Here is a 16,537-nt window from a genome sequence, read left to right as displayed (position 1 = left end):
CTCACCTATGGATTGTAGGCTGAGGGCTTCCCGCACAGCTCTGCAGAATCTGGCTTTGTCTGGCATCTCACAGTCCTGACTAGCTCAGGAAAAGGAGTCATTTGTTGCCTGGACATTGGACTGAGGGGTGAAAGTAACCAAAAATGAATCAGTAGGTTCGTTCCAGTAAGTGATTTCATTTTTTCTTGTGTTGAAAAAAATTTACTTGGCTGAAAGCCAGTGATTTGCCTAGAAAGACGCTGAACATAAGGGATGTTTGCTCTGTGAAAATTAGCTTGTACTATGCATCAATACCCTTTTACATGTTCTAGTGTCTGTAAGTGTGCACTTATAAACATGTGTTTTTATAGTAAAATAGCTCCCAAAACTTATCCTATGGATACTCTGCAAATAGTTCCTTGCAGAAGATAGAACTCTTATCTCTGTTATGTTGAATGTTATGAGAACTCAATCTCATAACATTTGTTGATGTATTTCAACTCATCCAGAATCCAAATTACTTTGTGGAGAAATGGTTGTAAGCAGAGTCAATTTTTGGAGGGTCTTGTCTCTTCTTGAGGAATTGAATGAAATGAATGAAAAATTTAGTGGTCTGATTACTACTAAACTTTTCTGCAGTTTCAGATTATTCCTATTTTGCACTGTGGAAAGCAAGACCTCATGGAGGGACTGAAGCTGCTGGATTTGAGTATGAAAAATCAGAAAGACTGAATCAACACAAAGTAGCTCTGAGACATCAGTCCATGAATTTAAGGAATATTTCAAAAGTGTGATGATCAACAGAGCTCTGTCTGCTCCATAAAGGAGTAGCTCTGTAGAGGAGCCAGAGCCTCTCACTCATGGGCTAAAGTATCCCTAAATTACTTTAGGAAAAAATCCACTTTTTTTTGCAATTAACCCTGTTGTTTTCCATAGGTCTACTTTTGAATGGCAAGATAACCTTTCTCTGTAGAGAGTACAAGCTACATTGTATCTGCTATGCTGTCATTCCAAATTTCCTCCATCAGATTCCAGGGCAAATCAAGGTTTAACAAACTGAATAAAATATATAAACCCCACATAATGAAAAGCTGATACTTTTAATTAATCTTGAGAGAAGAAAGAGTTTTCTTTTGGGGCACAGAAAGGAGCAAGCTTCATGTGAGCAAAGGTATGAGGAGAATGATTCTGAGATCTCCAGAGTGTAATAAAGCATAACCTAATCAGGGGTGACAACTTCACAGAACTTAACAGGTCTGACACCCCAGTGTTTCTTTGGTGCATGCATAGCTCTGATGTTGTCCCTGGTTAAAAACAGCCTCAGAACCCAGATGGACATTAATCACTGATATCGACAACCTCAGCCTGGCAAGGCAGTGGGAAATTTGTCCAACCCTCAAGCCCTTATTTTGCAGTTAAGACTTCTCTTTCATTTTGGTTTGCTCTGGAACCACAAACATAAACATCTCCATTTTTGTGGGTTGCTAACACACAGAACCTGAACTGAAGATCAGAGTCATCTCCTTCCTTTACTTGTCTGCACTGGGTTCCACCAGAACCTCACCTAAGAGTGATGACAGTGATAACAGTAAAATTTGCTTTTACCTAGCTATAGTAATGTCTTCAGATCAGAAAGAGCACTTTGGCAGTTTGTGACCCACATTCAGTTTTGACTCATGCTTGTATTTCCAACTAATAACCTAAAAAAGCCCCCAACCAACCACAAACTCTTCTGTTTCCACCCCATCCCTGCAGCACAAACATGTAGTACATTAAGTAAAATGACACTTTACTCTAAAGCTGCTGGTAAAGTGTTACAGCTTTATGATAAAGCACCTGGCTTATGCTTAGGTACAATACACACCACTGCAGACTTTAGTGCCTGTGCCAGTTGCTATTAGGGGAAATGAACAGTTGACCATATTACTGACTCCTGCATCTCCCAGGGGTAAAATTTATTTGAATAGCTATGTGTGAATTTGAATCCCCTTTCCAGTCTTGAATAATTAATCTTGGGAAGTCAGGATAAGAACACCCTAAGTATGTCACTTAACTGCAGGTGGTGAGCATGGGATATTCTGTTTTTAATACAGGTTTTGTCCAGGAAGCTTCATATCCAATGGACATTCTCATATTTATATAATTAGAAAAAAAATCACAGTGTCTATCTAGGATTGTTTGGACAAGAATTGTATGTTATTGTCTCAGTGCAGCAGGAATGTCAGCTATGAAGAGAGGAATTCTTCACATCCCACCCATGGGAACAAGAGGGAATCTCTGACACATCCCTGTGTCCAGTCCAGCAGTGAGACAGCTTTCAGTTATTGAACACAGCACAAACTAAAAGTGAACTGCAAAGTAGGGGGGAGCATGGGTGTGTTTTGCTTTGACTGTGCTGCAGTGCACAAAGGACACATTTTCCTCCTGATTTTTTTTCCCTCTTCGCTTCTGTTTCTTTTGTTTGTTTGTTTTTTAACATCAGGAATTTGGGTTTGTTTGTCCCTGGAAGACTCTGTGACTAAGCTGAACTAATAATAATACTGTAGTGAATGCTGAGAAATCAAATGGAAGGGGTCTAGTGGTAGATATGGTAGCATTAGGTAAATGGTTTCACTCAATCTTTAGGGCCTTCCAACCTAAATGATTGTATGACTTCTGCAACTGGGGTAGTGTCAGCAATCCTCACAAGGCACAGCACATTATGAGCCACCTCTACCTTTGCTAACATTGCACTGACAATTGGAATACTAAATTTCTTTCCCATATACCTGTGGGGTGCTGGCTTGGCCAGTTCTCAACTAACAGTGTTAGTATCCCTATGAAGGATCTATAAGCCATTTTTTTATTCAAGCATTCTGATGCTGGCCAAGAGAGTTGAGCTCTTTGTGTAGCTGTATAAGGATCTACTTCCATCTTTAAAATTCTCATAGTTAGGTGTACTTGATTTTTCCCTCTCTGCTGCTTGCCCTGTGCTAGAAGTGCTGGATCACATTTCAGGACACCACAGAGACAACTATAGCCAGAGTATTTCTTTTGGATGGAGGCTGCCACCACAGTGCTCAAACCTTTTGTGAGACACATCACTCACATGTGCGGTTAGATACCATCTCCCATTTTCTCTGTATTTATCCAGCTCCAGAAAAAACATGGCCCCAGGCACAAAGTCCAGCTACAGGTCCTTATTAGAGAAATAAAAGCTGGGACTGTTGGCACCTGCAGTGCCCCTGCTAACACCTGCAGTGATGAGCACAGGGCTGTGCGAATGGGTCCAGCACAAGGGAAAGGCCGAAAGGAGCTCACACTCCATAACAGCTACCCCCAGCCCAGACAGGTCACAGCTGTGCATCATGCATCCAGCCACACTCTCTCCTTGCTGGCTCTCTGTGGAGGTGCTGGTGAGTATGTCTGCTCCCTAGAACCCAGGCTGTTCCCATGAGAAGGAGATGTGGAAGATATGTGTGATCTGATGAGCAGCAGCCACCACCTCCAGTTTTCCAGCGGGAAGAAAGCCTAGATAGGTGACTTTGTAGAGGAAACTCTTCCAGCATTTCCTTCTTGCAGCTGTGGGCTGCTGAGTGTCATCAGATGAGTGACCATGGGCTTCTCCTGCAGGTCAGAGCATTGCTCCTGCTGGGAGAGTTTTTAAATATTAGCTGGGTAAAGGGTGTATGCCAGAGCAACAGAGGCAAGGAGTTCACACACAGAACAGATTCCTTGGGTAGACCCTGGGGCAGCCAATAGAGGCAAGTCTGGAGTAAGTACCAGAGTCTGTAGCACCAAGCAGGGCAACAGAGCATCAGCACTGAAGTAGGGACATGGATCTGTCTCATATGTGGGTTTTGGAACCAGGCTCAGTGCCTGTGTCATGGAGATATCTTCTGGCATCTTTCTGTTCCTCCTTTAGGGACTTTGTGATTGCTTCACCCCTTGAATTATACACCAAATATTCAGGGCAGTGGCCTTTGCAATATTTCCTGGCAAGGACATGGAAGATGAGTGCAGCAACATACAAACGTAGATTCAGAACTTCTTAGTTCTATGTTTCAGGCCCCTGGTTTCCCTGGTGTTGCTGTTGTAAAACCCCTTTCCAGCTGAAGTTTGTTTCTCCTTGAAGCCATACGAAAATAGAGTCATTTTTCCGTTTGATACACTGTACACCAAAAGAGAATAGACAAATAGATGATGCAAGCTCACTTCAAGTAAAAGAAACACAAGCAAACCAAGAGGGCTAATCAAGTTATGTAGCTTTAGAAGTGATTATTAGACATAATTTATTTTCTGGTTCTGTAGCTGTGTTTTTTGTAGGTCACAGCAGTACCTGTAAGGATAAATTTGTCCAGGGAATCCTGGAAAGCAGCTCACAGGCAGGATGGCAGGCATAGGAATCCATGGGTGAACAGTGGCTAAGCTGGCTCAGCAATTTAATGAGCTAAGGTTGATTAATACTTCTTTCTAATGCCACCTGAATGAAACATATAGGACTTTGCCATTTAATTTGATATCCATTCATTTGCCATTAGTTTAGCAGCAAATTTAAGCTTTTCCATGCCCAAGTACTGCCTTTATATTATGTTATTTGTCTGCCTATTACTTTTATCTACTTTTAAGTATAATGCCTCCTATATTTTATTTATTTATATATATAATTATATTTTCTTAAAGAGTGTTTTGAGGAAACTCACAGATTACTGGAATGGGAGGTCTATCGTGGAATCCTCCAGCTTGCAAGCTTCCAGTACCTAAAGGAAACCTACAAGAAAGATATAAATAGAAAGGCTTTTTTAAAAGAGCATGTAGTGACAGGACACCAGAAAATGTTTTCAGACTCAAGGAGCATTTGTTTTAATTATATTGGAAAGAAATTCTTTACTGTGAGTGTAGTGGGGCACTGGAACAGTTGCCCAGAGAAGTTGTGGGTGCCCTATTCCCAGAAGAGTTCAAGGCCAGGTTGGATGGAGCTCTGAGTGGTCTGGTCTAGTGGAAGCTGTTCCTGTCCGTGGCAGAGGGGCTGGAAAGAGGTGATCTTTAGGATCCCTTCCAGCCATTCTGTGGTTCTGTGATTTCATAATGCTTGTATTTAACCTATGTTTGAGCTTTCTATGAGCTTATTTCAGCTTTAACCATGATACTCTTCAGAATTCAGAATGCACAAATTCAGTAGTTCTTTCTGAATCTACTTGTTAGTCTCATCTACCTGGAATGAGCTGATTTGGGATCTTGATTGCTCTGTACATCTACTTTACCCTGGCTTTTCCTTTGTTAATTTAATGCCTTAAGTAATTTAAGACTCTGAATACCAATGGAATCTCATTAATAGATTTTGTTTTTCTTTCTTATACGTTCTTTTGACCTTAGATCTGGTAACTGTAGGTCACTACCTATAATGAATAAATTGAAAGTCCAGAGTGCTGGCTGGAAGATTCAACTAAAAATCTAGGGCTAGAGTGATGAAGTAAATGACACACTTCTCAGTGTCATCTTGTTTTTCAGTGCTTGAAGTTTCCAATAGGTGTACCAAATTATTTCTTTCAGGTACAGCATTATGCAGCTGAATAAATATCTTATGGGACTACTAATTTAATAAAAAAAAAAAATTATTAGCAGCACCCAAAAGGAAGTTATTCAATGGATGGGTGTCTGTTCTGCATGGTCCCTGAATTAAAATTATCTTTATCTATTGAAACCCAAAATATGTCACTCTGCCATACCACTTTAAATTCAACTTAATGGTTTCTGTCTTTATTTAGTTTGCAGCCATATTACCTCATCCCAAGCTGGCAAGGCTGGGCCACCTGGGATCTCGTGGGTGCTGTGGGAAGTGTTGGAGATTCAGCATAGCAGTTGGCATGCTTCCCTCTGAGTCTCCATGGATAAATCCTTCACCACTGCACCTGGGCACCATCTGTTGAAGGAGGTGGCATCTGTCAGATGGGGTATAAAACCAGCCCTTGGAAATTCCAGGGTGTTTTCTCACGTTTCTTAGGTTGTTACAAGGACAGTGTTCTACTTAAGTAATATTTTTATGAATATTTCACTTAAACAGCCAAAATATAGACCAGCATGCATATCAATAACTTCAGTACCTTCTGTGTTCAGGAGATTCATAAATTAGTAACAGTCCCCTGGGTGCATTATCTTGTAACACATTTGAGGGTTTAGCATTATTCCAGTAAGTATTGTTTAAATTGGGAGGATAAAGAAGCAAAAAAATCTTTCTTTTCCACATAACAAAAAGTGACTGAGCTAGGTCTAACTAATATGCTAGTAACCCCCAGCCAAAATTCCTTCTGTTTAACCAAGACAATATCCAGGGACTCAGATTTTAAAATGTGACTCCTAACTGGGCTGCTGTGAACAAATGACATTAACAGGCCAAGGGGCTTTTCTTGGCTGTATTTAGTAGTGAGTGTATGTTAAAAATGTGAACAGCCACATATCCCCAGTGACTGTCACATCTCGCTCTCCAGTTTAGCTTCTGCAAATGATGGGAGTTCTATGAAGCACTTTTTTGATTGTTTTGCTAGCAAAGATTTTGGTATGTTGATGTGTTCTGTCAAGGAGAGAAGGACATTACTGGTTTACCTTCAGGCCCATGGACCTGCTGCTGCACTCCTGTGTCTTCCTTTCTCCATGGGCTAGCTGGTGTGGGGCACAGAGGATGCAGGGAAGAGGGAGGCAGGGGGTCACTGGCAGTGCAGAGGAGAGCTACCCACATCTTTCCCCTCTCTGGGAAGTGCTGCTGTCAGGAGCTGAGGAAACAAGGAGGGCAGAAGTGAGCTAGGGGAATGGCTGAAGTTTGTTTGGCCTCCCTGGCTCTGCTCCTTCTCCACTGGTGACTCCAAACAAGAGCTTGGAAAAGCTTTGATGTGATAGGCACAGAACCACAGAGTGGGCAGCTACAGGGGCAGCCTGTCTGGAAGGGAGGAGTATTCTCTGCATAAGCCAACAGAGAAAAGAAGAAAGGTTCTGTCTCCTCCATAGTGTGCATGTTTTTCAGTAGGTTTCTGGAGTCCACACATCCAAGAAGTGGCATATTTTAGCTTAAGAGATACAATAGAGGCATGAAGATAGGCAAGTGATATAAAATCAAATTTAACACGTGGCAAAGGTGTTTCTGGTTTTAATTAAAATTTTTTAAAGGATTGTCAGTTCTGCTGCACAAATACAATGAGCTGAGAGATTTAAAATAACTAAATGGGCAAAATCTGTGTGATCATGTATTTGAGGCAGATTCATCTCACTTTCTCCTGCTTATCTGAGCCTGATGACTCTGGTGGAAATAATCTCTGGACATCAATCCAAAGTTTCTCCTAATGTCTCTGTGACATTGATAGGTTCTTGCACGGCTTCCAAATTGTAGTCTGATAGTAATATTGTGAATAATACACCTTTAACCCTACCTCTGCAGAAGGGGGTTGCATTATTCATTATTACTTGTCTCTATCCAGTCCGAGTTCACGGTGATAAATCTAGCTTATAAGGCACTTACAAAGATGGGTGTGGTGTGCTGATAGCATTCATGATTAAGTGCTTTCCTGTGTCAAATATAGCCTGTAATATACTACAAACAGGCAGTCGATTTTTTATACAAACTGATCTGGCTGCTATCAGACTCTGACATTTTATACTAATACTTAAAATAAATCTAGAAACAGGAAAGAAAGTACAGAATTATTGTTTTAAGCTAACTGTGAGGGCTTATCTTCAAAGTGACAGAGTTTCTATTGTATTTAAAGAAACTGGTCAGTATACTGGCATAAAGGTTAGAAGTACTCATGAAGCTGAAGTTAAGTTCCAGCCTTAGTTTTCACTTTTGATATAGACCCTCTAAGATGCTTTTTTTGTTCTAACATGAGGATTTAAAAATACTTTTGCTTTATTTTTTTCCAAGCTTGCCAACTTTGCGTTAAAATCTACTCCTATTGAAATCACTGGGAGCTTTGCCATGCATTGTAAAAGGTCTGGGATGTGGCAGCATGTACTAAAATCTTTGTGATTTGTTGGACTACTTGGACAAGAGCTAGGGATATGTGAGCTACCATCATCAGTCTTTTCTTTCCACATCTTATCTCAGGTAACTTTTGCATGCCTTTCGAGATCCATGGTTTAATATTTTAAAAAATGCCAAAAGTTGGGTCCCCTTGAAAATGAAGGAGACAATTTTCTATCTGAAAGTGTTTACCTTAATGTATTTTAAAGAGTTGGTACTTCACTCTGTGTATGGGCTAGTTAGACACATGACCCAAAATCAAGCTGAAAACAAAACTGATTGAGTATAAAATATTTTCATGAAAGTTGTAAAATGTTCATCTGCTAAACAGAGGGCACATTTCACAATCATGTGTGAAATTTGGACCATCTTGAGGCTACAGTCCCTGCCAGGCTCTTTCCAAGAGCCTGAGACTGAACTTGTCAGTGCAGCACACACCCATGGTCACACTAGGCTTGGCTCCAGATGTGGAGCTAAGGGAAAGGTGGATCACACACTGATGTGATCTGAGCTTCCTTTCCCACAGATCAGGGTGGACAGATCAGGTGTGATATTACAGACCCTGAGAGATTTCTTGAGTCCGGCTCATCATAAGCACAACATCGGGGTTTGGAGTTTGAGCTCCACCTGGGCAAGAAGGCAATGGCATGGAATTCTGAATGAGAACCAGGAGAATGGAGTTTCCCATCATAAGCCTGTTCTCAGGCCTGATGATAACTTCATAGCACAGATGTTCCTTTTGTCCTTTTGCCTAGAAGTGAAAATTACTAAGTGCAACATGTCAATGTCAAATTCTGAACATAAGGAAATGTGACACTAACACAAAACAAACCACAAAATTAGGAACCTCTTTGAAATGTGAAAATTTGGGGTCTTGAAGGAATGGAATGACACACTTCTCGTGAAACATGCAGGCTCCTAAAAAGTCTATTGAATTTGTGCATTATGACTTTTTCTTATTACTGTTACCATATGTTGCAACTCTTCTTATAGGCCCTAAACCCATGAAAAGTCAGCAGGGAGCAGGTCAAACACAAGAGAGGTCACATTATTAGAATTGCTTGCATTTGCATTTGCTGACTGGTTTACTTGTCCTTGCTTACAACAAGAAAATCCAATCTCCAACACTTTTTTTGGCAGCTTGATTAGTGTTTTGGGTGGGTGTTATCAAAAGAAAAGTATTTCTCTCTCCAATTGACTAGTCTGAAAATCAAAATCAATTTTCTTTTTAATTAGTATAAAAGTTTTTGAGTCAATAGACATACGTGGGATTGTATGTGTGGAGTGAGTGGCTGATGAAGGAATAAAGTTTTTCTAAGGCATAGGTGAGAACATTTTTTTGATTAGAAATTAAAACATACGTTCCATCTTTTTAATTACCCAACACATAAAATGCTGTTACTACAGCCTTTGACTTTCTAAAGTCATCTGAATAATTAAAATATTTTTTTAGCTAATAGAAAATAGGAAAATACTTTTAGTTCAAGTGTATTTGTTTCTTCTTGCTGACCCGTGTTCTAATTGAGGTTAGAACTGGGATTTGTGTGTCACTGGTCATTTTACTAGAGCAAAACTTCTTTCCTCAAAGGTAAAAAATTATCTCCCAAGAAATTATATTAAACAATATTAAAATGATGGCAAAAATCACATTCCTGTTCCTGGAGTGTGGAAGTTTGGTGAGTCGTTTTAACAGGCTCTCTTTAACACCCTGTGATGGCAAGGGGTGAGGCAAAATTGAAGGAAAAAATGCCTGACTGACAGCACCCCACCCAGATAAGGCCCCTGCTTAGAGAAACTCGGGAATGTCTCAATGCAAATGCTGTGCCAGGAACACACGCTCTGCTGCATCCAGGAGTGATTTTCAATCATCCAGCTCTTAAAGAGGTCAGCAGTAGCAACAGCTTGCAGGCTTGTTCTCTCCTCTTAACACAGGAAAGACTCTTGCCCCTCCTCAATCTGATTTAGCTCCTTTTTCTTGCAACCTCTACCTTATTTATAGAATCACAGAATAATTTAGATTGGAAAGGACCCCTGAAGGTCATCCAGTCCCACCCTTTGCTCCTGACAAGGCTGATTTAAAAGCCAGATGAGGTTATTCATGGCCTTGCCTCATCAGGTTTTGAAAGCATCTGAGGGTGGAGATTCCCCCCACCTCTCTAGCTGGATTTAACCACTCTTGCCACAATTTTTTTTTCTCCTTATCCATGCTGAAAATTTCCCTGGATGCAAGTTGTGGGCATTGCCTATTGCAATTGAGACAAGTCTGACTCCCTCTTGTCCTTTAAGCAGCTGAAGATCAGAGTCATATTCCTCCCCATCCCCAGCCTTTCCTTCTCCAGACTCCTCAGCCCTCCTCACACATCATGCCTCACAGCCTTGGTGCTCTTCCTCTGGACTTGGTCTGACACGTTAATGCCTTTTACTGGGAAGCCCAAGAGTGGACACAGCAGAACACTCCAAACGTGGCCTCACGGGAAGGGAAGAGCTGTTGGCAGCTCTCTGCTGAGGCAGCCTGGCATGTTTTAGCTTTCCTTGCTTCAAGAAGACTCCAAAGGTGGCCTCACAGGACTGGAAGAGCTGTTGGCAGCTGTCTGCTGAGCCTGGCATGTTTTAGCTTTCCTTGCCTCAAGGGCGCACTGCTGACTCAGCTTCAGCAAGTTCTCCACCTCAGGTCCTGCTCTGCAGAGCTGCTTGCACTCCCAGGCAAGCTCCAATTTGCATTGCTGCAGGGGCTTCTTCTGTCTCGTGTCAAGGACCTTGCCTCTGTTCTGATGAACTTTATGAAGTTTCTGCCAGCCAGAAAGGATATATGGTGTATATCGGCAAATCCATCATCCTTTCTTTCGCGAGAAGATCTTTCCTGTCTGTCCATCTTTGAGTTTAAACCTTCTGACTTTTGTCAGAAGCCCATGGACAAGTAACTTTCCTGCACCGCTTAAATTTGGCTCTGCACCACATAATCTCTGTGCTTTATAACACTTTTTACTGCCTATATATAGGCTCAGACAGGATTTATCCGGTCCCTCACAGATGAGGGTAGGTCTCCTCTCTCACATGAGCACACTACCCTGTGTTAAGCTAAAAAGCAGCAGAGAGGACTGCAAGTGACTGTATTACTGGCCAAAATGAAGAAAAAAACAATGAACTGAAACGACACAAACCTGATTTTCAAGCATCTGGAGAAAGTATTCAATAGCTAGGGAAAATTTACAAAGGAAATACGAAAAAAAAGAAAAAAAAAACCTAACCAAAACCTCAGGAATATCATATAAGAATTGGCATATAAGAAATTTAGCATATGAGACATTGCCACCAGAAGGTATCAGTTAGTTCACCCTGACCTTTCTTCTATGGAAATGTCAGCGTCCCATCCCTGGAAGTGTTCAAGGCCAGGCTGGATGGGGCTTTGAATAAGCTGGTCTAGGGAAGGCTATCCCTGCCCACAGCAGGGGGGGTTTGAACTAGGAAATATTGAAGGTGCCTTTCAATCCAAACCATTCTATGATTCTGTGTTGCTATGAAATGTATCATAAGCAGGACCCCATTTCAGCTCTTGAAAGTGAGAAAGAGTGTAATAACAGGGTTTTTTTCCTAATGGACAACAAGAGAAATTTCTGGACACACGTGCATGAGAAATTAAGAAACATTCATTATCTGAGAGTATGTTCTTTTTATCACAGGTGGCAGAAAAAGAACCTCAGAGGACTGAATTTTATATTGAATTCCATGTCTCCTATTCTGGTGATAGTATTCAGGAGAATTCTAAAGGAGTCTATTGAGAAGGCAGGACTTTGAGGAAAACCAGGACATTTGCACACCTGATGGAAATTCTGCCAGGCTTGTCCCTGGCCAATAGATAATAATTAGCCACAGAATGTGTATCAAACAGCTGAATATATAGTCCACAATCTTTTAAAGTCCTAAACGTTTAAGCAAATAATTTCCTTAAAATTTTAAAATTTGCTTTATTTATGAAAATAAATTTTATAATTTGTGTTAAACTCTTCGATTTTCTCTTGAAATTCCAAGGTGGTCTCTTGCTGCCTCTTCACATGTGATTATGTATATTTTCTATGTCGTATTCTCAAAAAATATTTGAGGTTTTTTTAAGATTTAAAAAAAGCAAGATTGTCATCTCTTGTGTCAGCAATACATGATCATTATCCTAATTAGAAAAGGACTGATAATCACACTAATATCTGTGAGAGCTCTTCTGTAGAATTCACCTGGGGCAGATTCAGTGTCTAAATTATAATTAAATTTTTGTATGGTCAAATAAGAGAGGAGAGCAAAGATGCAATAATTCCCTCCATCATAATTATTTGAATGACTATGTGTTTGTCCTGCAGAATAGAGATGCCTTGGAGCAGGAGATCAGCATGGGAAGGGCACGAAATCCAGATGTCCTCAAGGTATCCTTGTGAGGAGGAAACTGGAGAAAGCCTCAGTGCCTGACTCATGGCAGATCAACATGGAATTGACTTTGGAGTGAAATTGAAAATGTTGGTTCTGACAGCAGCAAAGATGGCCAAAGGCATTGACAAGGCTCAGGGGTCAGACTCAGAGGTGACAGACTGATCTAATTTCTGGGATTTGACAAAAACAACACATCTTGTTTAAAAAAGAAAACAAAACAAAAACTTATGTGAGGAAAAAAAGATGGCTTGGAGTGTCTGAAAGGCCTTTGCCAGACATTCTCACTCAGCAGTGCAGTTCTCACTGTTCTGGATCACTTCTTTAGAGTTTATCTTGAGTAAAGCTCTTTGTAATTAAGTCAATACTGATTTAATCATGACAATCATAGCTGGTAGATATCCAAGGAAATAATAACAAAAATTAAGCAGTGTGCAGATTGCATCTATGACAAGAGATTGAAGAATAAAAGAATATTGCAGGGGCCAGCCATACTGCAGTTTTCCTTTTGAAACTGTTGTTGAAAACAAAACCAAACAACCAGAAAGCTAGGGCTGCTTCTTCTTCAAGATTACACATGATTTGTGTAATATACTTGGACTAGTTTGTTAACACAATCCCATGAAGTGGTGAGGGTTTGACAGCCACGTTAATACATCGAAACTTGGCTGAGAGGTTGTGGGAGACGAACTCATTGTGTTTTAGGTCATTTGTGCTCATTAGCAAGTGCAAAGTCATCAAAGTCATGTTTGCCTTCTGCTAAGTGGAGCTACAGCTCTCTCACCTGGACTCAGCATCATTCAGATATGCAGCAAGGTTGTCCCATCTAACACCTCATCTTTTAAAGAAAATGAGTTGGGATCATGAGGCATTAGGCACAGCTCCCCTCTTTCCTCGGGTTTTCTAATTTCCCGGTGAGCTGTCTGCCCAACAGCAGCAGTGGATTGGAGGAGTCTTGGGCGCAGGTGGTGGAGCCACTGCCTGCAGTGCCAGTACAATACTTCATCAGGCTTAGGTCTCCATCCTTAGACTGGAGCTTGCTTAGATAAGGTAGCCAGTGCTAGCAGAGGAAAGCCCTTTAGCGTGATTCATGTGTTACCTGAAACAATGTCACAGCACAGTTTCAGATTAGAAAATGTAATTACCCTGATCAGTTGTTTACAAAGAAATTGTTTGAAGCTTTCCAAAGACATTGTTTGCCATCAGGGCAGTATCACTTCCATTGTGTGTTTTGTGTACTAGCCTGATAGATAATGATGGGAGCTCCCAGAAAATGACTCTCCCTCAGACCATCAAAGTTTTTGCAGTATTTGTAACCCAGCTACAGAATCTCATGCAAGATGCAGCAGTCTTTAAATCCATGTCTATTGAGCTCATTATGTTTTAATTTGAAAATTGGACACTCGGTTTTCAAAGACTTATGGCCTTATCCTGAACACAGTAAAATCAATGGAAGTTTTGTCTTTGTCTCCATTTGGAACAGGATAGAGTTCCTGTGATGTAATGTTTGATCTCCAAGTATGGGATTCAAGAAATAACTAGATCTGAGTAGTTATTGAGATCACTTGCAGCTAATCAGATAAAAACTCTACAATTTTGAGGGAAAGAATGAGACTGCCAGAAATTCAGGTCCACTGAATGCCACAGGAAGACATTGTGGAGAGCATTTCTGTGCTGACAAAATTTCAATCACAGTCAGAACCATTCTAAGCTGGCTCAAGCTGGAAAACCCATGGCTGACTTGCAGAGCTGAGCAGCTCTGATGCACTGCCATTTCATTTTAAATTGCAGTTCAAATCTGGTGTTGAGCTCTCACGAGTTATAATCTGGAAATAAAATTGGTTTGGAAACATTTGGATAGTGGAGATTGCTATGTTTGAACACAGACAGGTTCAAACTTTTTTCTTTTTTTCCTTCTTCATATTAATGTAAGGCTGCTGGGCATGGGGATAGAAGGAGATGATAGTAACTCTGCTACACTGATTTTCTAGAATGGGAAAGTCTTCTAAATGGGAAGAGCTTTGTAAACTAATTAACCAAGAGCAGTAGAAAACAAAGATGAAAAAACAATCTTAATTGTGCTTTAACATGGCTTATTTCACAGCTATGTGGCAACATTCTGCACTGACTTACAGTGCTTTACATATGTGCCTTTTGAACTTCAGCCTATCCTTGTTAGACCAGACTCTGGCTGCCCTTAGTCTCTGAAGATGCTTGAAGACAGCAAGATTTTGCTGTTAGCACATACAAGATTTTGTGATATTTAATTCACTAGTTTTCAGCTATTATAGAGGAGTGCCAGATGTGTGTAAAATGTACAGGTTTTGATTGAAAGGATAATTTTATTGTGAAAGGTATACTGAAGGCAGCATGCACTACTTAGAGACCCAGCTGAGCTGAGTAAGCTCAGACTGCCAGCAAGCTGGTTTGCTATCCAGTGACAGACCTGGACTGCACTGTTTGTTCTTTCTATGGTGCTGGTGGCTAATTTCATGCCCTGCATCAGTATGATGTGACACAAAGATGGAGCAGAGATTCATATTTGTAAAATCTGGGATTCAAACCTGAAAACAGCTAGTCTAAGGAGACAAGTCCATCAAAATCTGTCTGTATGACATTTGTTAACTATTACTTTTCAAGTGTAAGTGAGAGAGATTTATGGTAATCTTTCACCTTTGCCAGCAAAAGAAGTAGTTTCAGTTATCTTTGAAACTCAGCAGACTCCCTGTTCCAGTGCAGAGGTCTAAAGAGCTGCCAGAGCCACAAAGACATCCCCCTGACAACTGTAAGCAGTGGTTTCAAAGATCTCCTCCCCTTTCACACCCCCTTTACTCCCCCCCCCCTTCACTTTGCCTTCTTCCTCCTCCTCCTCCTCCTCCAGCCTGCTCCAATGGGTTTCTTGATGCAGCCTATGCCAGAAATAAAATGCAGATCCTTATTTTAATCACCCTTAATGGCTGGGAGAGCTACCCATACCCCACCACTACCACTTGTGTCAGAGATGTGCCCCATGAACACAGCTCCTGTTGGAATTAATGACAATCAAATGTTGGCTGCAATTCATGACACTGGTTTTACAAAGCCAGAGCAAGGTCTCACCTTCTCCGCAGCTGGGGTGTGCAGATCTCTCAGCTGGCACTCCTGCACCATGATGCCACTCTGATGTTGATTCTGTCATGAGCCTTCCACTCATTTTTGGTAATCAGATCACAGCATCTTCACATGCTTCAGTAGGGATGCATTTCTTGACTCCCTGTGCTCGTGACAGCATTGCATAAAGCCACTTCCTACACACAGCATAATGAACCGGAATTTCTCCTCCTACAGAAGGCCATATCCTCCCTCCAGCTGCACACATTGAGTCAGAACTTGTAAATGCATGCTAACCCATGACCATACACAGTGCTATTACTCCTGGTCTCTGTTGGAAATAGCCATCCAGATGGAACCATTTGTGAAATCCAGATTTCATTTTTCACGTGTGCAGTAGCTTTCCAGTATCCAAAAAGAAGATTTCTCTGGAAGGGGGCAGGATAAAATTCTTGAACCCATTTGATCTGAGCCATTTCTCCCATTCCCAGAACAGCATAGAGACAGCCAATAGACCACATACAGGTATGAGTGATGCAGGAATATCCAAGTGGTTGCAGCGCTGGAAGACACTGAAAATGTGAAGGGGTCTGAAAAACTGGTATTTAATGCACTGATCTTTGGAGCCTTCACAATGAGCATTGTTAGATATAGGATCTGCTAAACAATGAGTCCTTGATAGGACATAATACCTATTCAGAAGCTCAGCTTTGCACACTTGCTCTTAAAACATCCTTAGCTCAACTTAAATTTACCTTTGTTACACACAATGCACATGTGACAGACGGTTGCATTCATTCATCTACTTTATTTAGATCTTTGACAGGCTTACCTACTCTCTGCTGTAAAGCTGGGATTCTTATGGGTTCCTGAATCAATATTATTGCTAATTAGTACCTCTTGAAATTGTCACTGTCAGATGCTTCAGGTGACACTGAAATAACTTTGAGGTAAAGTTAGAAACCTGGAGATCTGTGGGCAAAACTTGATTCTGCCTAATTGCCTTTTGTGCTTACCTTATATTCCCTGCTTGGACAGTTTCTCCTTTTGAATAAGAAATGTAAT

The 16,537-nt window shown here is 41.0% G+C and overlaps 1 long non-coding RNA gene across 1 annotated transcript; it reads right to left on the bottom strand.

Annotated features, from left to right (window-relative positions):
• Positions 1 to 1,062: 1,062 nt before the first annotated feature.
• On the bottom strand, positions 1,063 to 15,641 carry LOC111924765 (uncharacterized). The gene is made up of 5 exons (XR_015286557.1): positions 15,482 to 15,641; positions 6,562 to 6,728; positions 5,743 to 5,881; positions 4,662 to 4,729; positions 1,063 to 4,129 (listed from the first exon to the last, which is right to left on the bottom strand). It is a non-coding gene; the product is annotated as an uncharacterized LOC111924765 (long non-coding RNA).
• Between the last annotated feature and the right edge of the window lie 896 nt (positions 15,642 to 16,537).

The sequence above is a fragment of the Cyanistes caeruleus genome, chromosome 1 (assembly GCF_971803275.1).
Source record: "Cyanistes caeruleus chromosome 1, bCyaCae1.hap1.1, whole genome shotgun sequence".
NCBI lineage: Eukaryota > Metazoa > Chordata > Aves > Passeriformes > Paridae > Cyanistes > Cyanistes caeruleus.
Note: the sequence above shows the minus strand (reverse complement) of the source record. Positions and strands in the feature narration are given on the sequence as shown.